This window comes from Amblyraja radiata, chromosome 33 (genome assembly GCF_010909765.2).
Source record: "Amblyraja radiata isolate CabotCenter1 chromosome 33, sAmbRad1.1.pri, whole genome shotgun sequence".
Lineage (NCBI taxonomy): Eukaryota > Metazoa > Chordata > Chondrichthyes > Rajiformes > Rajidae > Amblyraja > Amblyraja radiata.
In genome coordinates this window covers 7537449-7545573 of record NC_045988.1, presented here as the reverse complement: position 1 = coordinate 7545573, position 8125 = coordinate 7537449, and the positions used below count along the sequence as shown (strand labels likewise).

General features: G+C 45.8%; 1 long non-coding RNA gene across 1 annotated transcript; it reads left to right on the top strand.

The window, feature by feature from the left end:
- Positions 1-3573: 3573 nt before the first annotated feature.
- Positions 3574-8125, top strand: LOC116991290. The gene is made up of 3 exons (XR_004416737.1): positions 3574-3585; positions 6696-6701; positions 7825-8125. It is a non-coding gene; the product is annotated as an uncharacterized LOC116991290 (long non-coding RNA).

Sequence of the window (8125 nt, the reverse complement as noted above, 5' to 3'; positions counted from 1 at the left end):
TTGATTTAAAATTCAGCAGATAAAATAAAACCAGAACCAGTAAAATATTAGTCATGAAGTTTATCAAACTTGTTAAAAAAAATAGAAAGACATAGTTCATTCATGCCCTTTATAAAAATACTTCTCATGTTGGGGGAGTTCAGATAAAGTGGTCAGAACTAACACAGGGACATGTGGGGTAATGTTAACATTTATACAAAGAGTACTAGAAATGTAGAGCACTCGACAGCTGTAGAGCTGCATATTCATTTTAAAGCTAATGCAGATACATACTTTTCTAAGATCATGTTATTGAATGTTACAGACCAAGAAGGGTTGATTAAGCATGGTCTAAATGAACTGAAGAAAGTTCCTTCCTTATCCTGTCTGATTAGCCTGTGTCCTGTTGAACTCCTTTACCCACTGACATATCACCGCCTCAAAATCCTGTCAGTGATTCGATATGTCACTGGATACTCCAATGAACTTGTAGAAAGTATCAGGAATGGTTGCATCATGACCTGGTATGGAAATTTCAGCTCACAGACCTGTGAGACAGTGGTGGACTCAGCCCGGCCCATCATGGGCACAGCCTGTAAAAGGACTTGATCCAACACTCAAAGTCTCTTACCAAGTATCTTTATTCATTCACTACACACATTATGCCCTAGCTGTCCGTGGTCATCACTGGGACTAGAGAGAGAGCTAGAGGCGGGGAAGCTACAATTATACAGGAGACAATGGGGCGTGGTTAGTAGTGGTGAGGTCACTATGTTAAAGGAGCATGCACTGATCTACATCCTTTCTCTTGGAAACAAAGCGACCATGGCTCATACGCTAGAGGCAAACCAGGAACAGTTGGAAAACATAATGAAGCAGACTACTCGCCCACTCCGTACCGGACAGGCGGCTTGACCAAACGCCCAGAGCGGGTGCGCAACCCGCCTTCCCCTTCCACCGCAGGAGCAACAGGAACGGGGGCAGGGACAGAGATAGGGGAACCGGGAGATGAAAGCCCAGGTGGAGGAGGAGAGCAAGGCGACGGAACGGGATCCACAGCAGGAGAAGGAGGAGAAGGGGGACCGTGCGGGCTGGGCACCATGAGCTGAGAGGGAAGGGTCCGTGGCATGCGAGGAGTGACAGGGGCAGGAGTAGTCGCAGGCGGCGGTGAATGGACTGGCGGCGGGGGCTGGACAGGTGGCGGGGAATGAACAGGCGGCGAAAACGGGTCCGCGGGAGGCGGAGAAGGCTCGTTGACTAGCAGCAGGTGCTGGCGTGTCCGACGGTACACGGTGCCCTCGTAATTAACCAGGTAGGACCGGGGAGAGTCGGCATTGCCAACGACAACGGCCAGCCGGTGATGACCGGAGGAGGACATCATCCGAACAACCTGGCCTGGGAACAGACGGGGAAGTAGTCGGGAAGATTTATCAAAGGAGCGCTTTTGGATGACCTGTTTCTCGATGATGCGCTCCTTGACAGCGGCAGGGCTTAGGACAGCGGGCGTTAGAGATTGCTGAGAAACCGGGAGAGGGGGTCTAGTGGTGCGGGACATGAGGCGCTGGGCAGGCGAACCAAGTGCGGGGTCCCGGGAAATGTTGCGGAGGTTGAGGAGGGCAAGATAGAAGTCCGAATGGGACAGACGGCAATGTTCCAGCAGCTCCTTGGCGCTGCGGACAGCGCGTTCCGCAAGGCCGTTGCTCTGCGGGTATTCGGGGCTGCTGGTGATGTGGCGAAAGTTCCATAGGGCGGCGAAAGCGGCGAACTCTGCGCTGGAAAACTGTCCGCCATTGTCGGATTGGAGAGTCACCGGGGAACCAAAGGTAGAAAAGTGGCGGCGAAGCTTCCCGATGACGGCAACAGACGTGAGGGAAGGCAGCTGGTCCACCTCGAACCAGCTAGAGTAGGAGTCCACCAGGACCAGGAAGTGTTTGCCACGCCATTCGAAAATGTCAGTGGCGACAGCCATCCACGGCAGCTCTGGAGCCGGCTGCTGCATGAGAGGTTGGCGTTGTTGATGAGGCAGTAGGCTGTTGCAGGCAGCACAGGCGGAGACCCTGTCATGAATCTCCGGAATCATGCCAGGCCAGAAAAACTGAGCTTGGGCCCGGGACAAAGTGGCCTCCACCCCGGGGTGACCGCTGTGTGCGGTTTGGTAGTAGTGGTCACGCAGAGCGTCCGGCACCACGACCTTGTGGCCCTTCACCACCACGCCGCTGTGCAGCACCAATTCGTCCCGAACCAGGAAGTAGGGCACGGCACCGGCCGGTAGAGAAGAGCGTCGGTCAGGCCAGCCACGGCGGATGACGCCCGCAAGCTGTTGTAGGGCAGGATCAGCGGCAGTGTGTTCGACCAGGGACTGCATCTGCCAAGAGGGAACAATGTTAACGTTCAGTACCATCAGGTCAGACGATTCGTATGGATGACGGGCAACGGAAGGGAGCGGCGCACGGGACAATGTGTCGGCCACGAACATTTCCTTGCCCTTGCGGTACACAATGTTGAATGTGAATCGTTGGAGCTGCAGCATCATTCGCTGCAACCGCGAGGAGGCCGCATGGATAGGCTTGTTCAAGATAGAAACCAGCGGCTGGTGGTCCGTTTCAATGGTGAAAGTGTTGCCCATAATGTAGTCTTTGAATTTGGAGCATGCGAAAACCACTGCAAGGAGCTCCTTCTCGATCTGAGCGTAGCGCTGCTCAGCAGGGTGACGTTATCAGAGTCCAGCAGGAAAAAAGTGAGGGGCCGAGAGGTCTTGAGAACAGTGCAGATAACAGTGGCCTTCCCCACTGCGACCAGAACACCTCCCCCATAGGCATGAAGGCGGGAGCTATCTGGAAGCACTCTCTCACCCAAGCTTATCTGTTTGAAGAGGCGAACAGACATAATGTTTGCAAACGCACCAGTATCGACCTTGGCCGAGAAGGAGTGTCCATTCACAGTAACATGTATGGAGGGATCCGTTATCGGGCCAGGTGCACCCAGGAGCGAAAACACAGTCGGATCACCATGGGAGGAAATCGTATCTGAATCAGGGAGTTCGGGTTGGTACTGGGAACCAGGCGCGCTATCAGTGTCCGCAATAATGTTTAGACTCCTTCTAGGAGCAGGGATCGGTTTCCCACGAGAACGGCAGGCTGACGAAAAATGGTTAAGTTTCCCGCAAGAGTTGCAAGTCTTACCCAGCGCCGGGCAAACGTTGTTCTGGTGCGAGGAGAAATTACAATTTGGGCAACGACGAGGGGTGACCTTAGCGGGAGAAGCGGGGGAGAACGGGCGAGGTGGGCTATTGATCCGCCGGCGGCCAACGGTACCGGTGAAGTTGATGTCCTGGGACTGTGGGTGGGAAACGGAGCCGACAGCAGAGGCCATACGAGCAGAATGCATGGCATCCCTTAGCGTGAGGTCGGGTTTCATTAGTAGATCTTCGCGCAGCTTTGAGTTTAGGAGACCGTATACCAGGACGTCCCTGATCAATTCCGTACCGGACTTTGGAGGCGTGGGTTCGAATCCCACTTCTGACACCATGTAAAAGGATATGCACTGATCTACACAGCCCTCCCCACCATCTAAAGCATCTATATGAGGCACTTCCTCATATAGAAGGTAGCTTCTATCATCAGGGATCCTCACCATCAGGGCCATGTCCTCTTCTCACCGCTACCATCAGGCAGGAGGTACAGAAGCCTGAAGTCCCACCACATCAGATTCAGGAACAGCTATTCTCCTGCAATCATGAGGTTGTTGAACTCACCTGCACAACCCTAATCCTACCATGACAATGGGACACTACAGACGATGTCTTCCCCTACATGGGGGTTTCTAATTGTGTTTTTCATTAAATAATACCAAATTCCTCTGGGAAGCACAATTTCAGTTTTTGTGTGTTGTCTGAGACTGTTCATGTGATGCTGCTGCAAGCACAATTTTCATTATACCTGTCCCTCACCATACCTGTGTCTCTGACAATGAACCCGACTTGCCTTGACAGTGGCCCACTTCTGTCCAGGAGCAATAAGGGATAGACCATGAACGATGGTCTTTCTAGCGATGTTGACATTCCAAAAATGAACCAAAAAAACAGCATATAAATTCTATGTAGCTCAGTCTGGGAGAGAAAAATTGTCATGATTTTTTAAATTAGACTATTGGATCTTGTTTTACATAGTGCAAGTATAAAATATGACCAGCGAAGAATGTGTGTTTACTGCCATATGCTAGCATTTAAATAGATAGGCCAGTCCTTGCAGAGTTTTTGACATTTAATAGCAAGGGAACATATTTTTTACTCAAATTGACTGAGTTGGAATGCAGGAATGTTAGCAGATGCTTCAAATCGGGTCTTTTCCTCTCCTTATAAACCGGACATTTTACTTCAATTAATTCAGACCACAGGTGTCAGTTGGATTTCACGAATGTCAGGGGACTCTTTAGTCTGCAGCTTTCTGCGTCTACAATGGCACTGATATAAGCAAGCTGCTCGAGCCAAGGAAACAATTCAGAAGTGATTTACTTAATAAGGACTGTGTGACATTCCATTTGGGATTTTTCAAAAACGTGCACTTAGCTATTTTGCATTGTAGTAAAATGAAGTTCATCCTGGTTTGGCTTGTAAAGCTTTTTTTGAGTTCTGTCTTTGGACTGGGCTGAAAACTCTCTATGTGAGAACTGGGATTGATGGAAGTCCTAAATGCCAGGCTTTTAACTGTAAACAAAAGGTTGAAAAAGGTCACATAAACTCCGGGTTTGCTAATGCTGCCTGATATGCAGTAAGATGGAGAGTGGTTTAAATGCATTTGCTAGTATAACTTTTCTCATTAAAAAGGGCAGTGGGTAGAGCTGCCGCAGACCCAGGCTCGATCCTGACGTTAGGTGTTGTTGTGTGACGTGGATACAAAATTGGGATAATGTCGAACTAATGTAAAGATGGTTGGCATGGATTTGGTGGACTGAAGGGCTTGTTTCCTTGCTGTGTTTCTAAACTAAAAATCCTTGCCATTTGGATTCCAATGTTACTCAAGCATGTCATGTGTTACAGAAACAAGTTACCACCAATGTGACCTGTTCGACAATAGGTAGCATAGTAAGATTCTAATTCAAGGGAGCTGCCACTAGTATAATGACCCCCAAAAAGTGACTGTGTTATAAAATCCTGATGGGGACATTTCACAATGATAAAACCAAAAGCTATAATTTTCAAAAGGTCGGGTAATAACAATGGAGTATGAAATTCATAGGTTATGTTTCCAGTCAACGACTTTTCACCCAAAATGGGGAATGTTAGAGATAAGTTGCAGGAAAAGGAAGAATGGGAGGAATGAATAGTTCTGTCATTTGGTGGAATGCCAAAGAGCCCGATTGAAGAAAGGGGTGATGGAGCAGGTTAAAGGAGCAAAGGGACAAGCGAAGAAACAGAAAATGGGTCCAGAGGAGGTGTAAATGGGAACATCATGCTAAAATTGTTGAATCCAGAAGCTGCAATACGCAAATTTGGTCCTCTTGACCTCTGGGTCTGAGAGGTTGAAGCAGGGAAGAAAAATGAAATGACAAACAAAAGTTCCCAAGCACCACCTCACAGTGATCTTCAGGAATTGATTACTTGGATAAGGAGTCCAATTTTCCACTGATTCCATTCATGAGCACATTGCAACCAAAATTACCTTGCAACTTTCTTTTAGATCCCTGCTTGATAAACGTTGGTTTGCTATAAAAATATAACACGAGTATGTGTGGATCTTAATTTAATAATTGATACAAATTTATCCTGGATATTTGACGTATTTTCAGATTATTTTCTCACTGTGGAAACAAGCTAATAATATCTGAAAATATTTTTAGCTTCAGGATGTTTTACATGGCTAAAGATCTAAGTTGAAAAAGAGAAATGAAAAACAAGCTAAAAATATTTTGAGATTTAAGATATTTAATGTGGATAAAGATCTGAGAAGGAGAAATGAAGACCTTCCATCCCTTTTATCCATCGGTGTCAATGATGGAATAAAACTTCTCTCAAACCAAACTAAACCACATGGGTCACATCCAGTGGCCTTGCTGCTACATATTGTGCAGATTATCTTGGACTCTTGTAAAATTATTCCATAAATTGTGGCTATAGTATTTGTAAATCAGGATTGCAGGAAGTGTCCACAGAGAAAGAAACAGGCTACTTTCAATGACCTGAATAATGCTAACAGATACTGTCTGAATATTTCCAGCATTTTCAGCTTTATTTCGGATATCTAGCCACTGCATTATTTTGCTTTTTAATCCGCTTGGGCTTGGTCTCTCTAGGACATCATCTTGATTTGGCTAGAGTTCTGAATTCAGGTGGTGCAAAAACCTACACAAACAATACTTCGAGAGATAGTATACAGAGATAGTCGATATTTTGGTTTCTGATGCAGGGTCACGACCATTACTTTCCTTCTACAGATACTGACTGACCCACTGAGTTCCTCCAGATTCCAGCATCTGCAGCCTATTGTGTCTCCTGATAAATAGCATTTAAATAGCTATAACTTCCTGATCTTCATACGTTATAGGAGCAGAGTTTGGCCATTCGGCCATCAAGTTTACTCCGTCATTTAATCATGGCTAATTTATCTTTCCCTCACAACCCCATTCCCCTGCCTTTTCCCCATAACCCCTGACATCCTTACTAATCAAGAATTTGTCAATCTCTGCCCTAAAAATAACCATTGACTTGGCCTCTACAGCTGTATGTGGCAATGAATTCCACAGAATCACCACCCCCTGATTAAATAAATTCCTCATCTCCATTCCAAAGTTACGTCCTTTTATTGTGAGTCTATGGATTCTGGTCCTAGACTCTCCCACCAGTGGAAACATCCTCTCCATATTCACTCTATCCAGGCTTCTCACTATTCACTAAGTTTCAATGAGGTCCCCCGTCATCTTCTAAAGAGTTTGGAGTAGCTTATTCCAGGTACACCATAATAATGTGCTTTATCTATTCATTTCACTACGCAAGTAGACTGCACTTGCCTCTGCTTCTCATTATCCTGAATATATAGCTGGGTGGCTGAAAATGTATATCTTGAAGAGCGAACAGAGTGTAACAGGCTCACACTGGGATGCTGGGGTCAATTATGACCCATTTCAGATGACTTGCATGTGTCTTGGCTACGCAGCGGTTTGGAAGCACGCACATAATCTGATACAAAATGTACTAAACTTGCAGACAGGTCTCAACCTTGCATTTCGATCATCCTTCCCCAGACATTTTAGTAATTAAATATGTTGTCATTTTCTTTGCTACTGCCAAATAAAAAGTATCTTATTGAACTGGATGTCTGTGGAAGCACATTGCTCAGAATCTGGCTTTAGCTCAGATTAAGAGAACATCTTTTGCTAAATAGTGGGGCCTTGAGCCACAACCACAGTATTAATCCATTAACCCATGGTTCTTCTTCTAGATTTCTATTAGAGCATAATTGGACACAATTAGAAAGATTACTTTGCAATGAGTTCTTTAAAATAATCTAAAATAATCTAGCCATGGAGTTGTTTAAGAAGGAACTACAGATGCTGGAAAATCAAAGGTAGACAAAAGTGCTGGAGAAACTCAGCGGGTGCAGCAGCATCGATGGAAAAATCTATGGTCTGAAGAAGGGTTTCGGCCCGAAATGTTGCTTATTTCCTTCGATTCATAGATGCTGCTGCACCCACGGAGTTCCTCCAGCACTTTTGTCTACCTAGTCATGTAGTTGTACAGCTTGGAAACAAGCCCTTCAACCTAATTTGTTCACGCCAATTTAATTGTATAATCCAACTGGACATTATTTGTATTTTGATTTATATATTTTTCCTTTTGTATGTCTTAAGATAATATTCATTCCTCTTAAAAAGGTGTATCAAATCATGAGGATAATTCTTTACGTGAATGGACAGAGTCATATACTCAGGGTGGAGTAGATTTAATAAGAATCTAAGGGGCATGATTTTCACTCAGAGGTCAGGTACAATAGCGTTTGAAAAATTATTGGACAGCTACATGGATAGGAAAGGTGTAGAAGGATATGGACCAAATGCGGGCAAATGGGACTAGCTTAGGTGGAACATCTTGATCGACATGGATGAGTTAGGCTGAAGGGCCTGTTTCCATGCTGATTAATTCTATAATTCT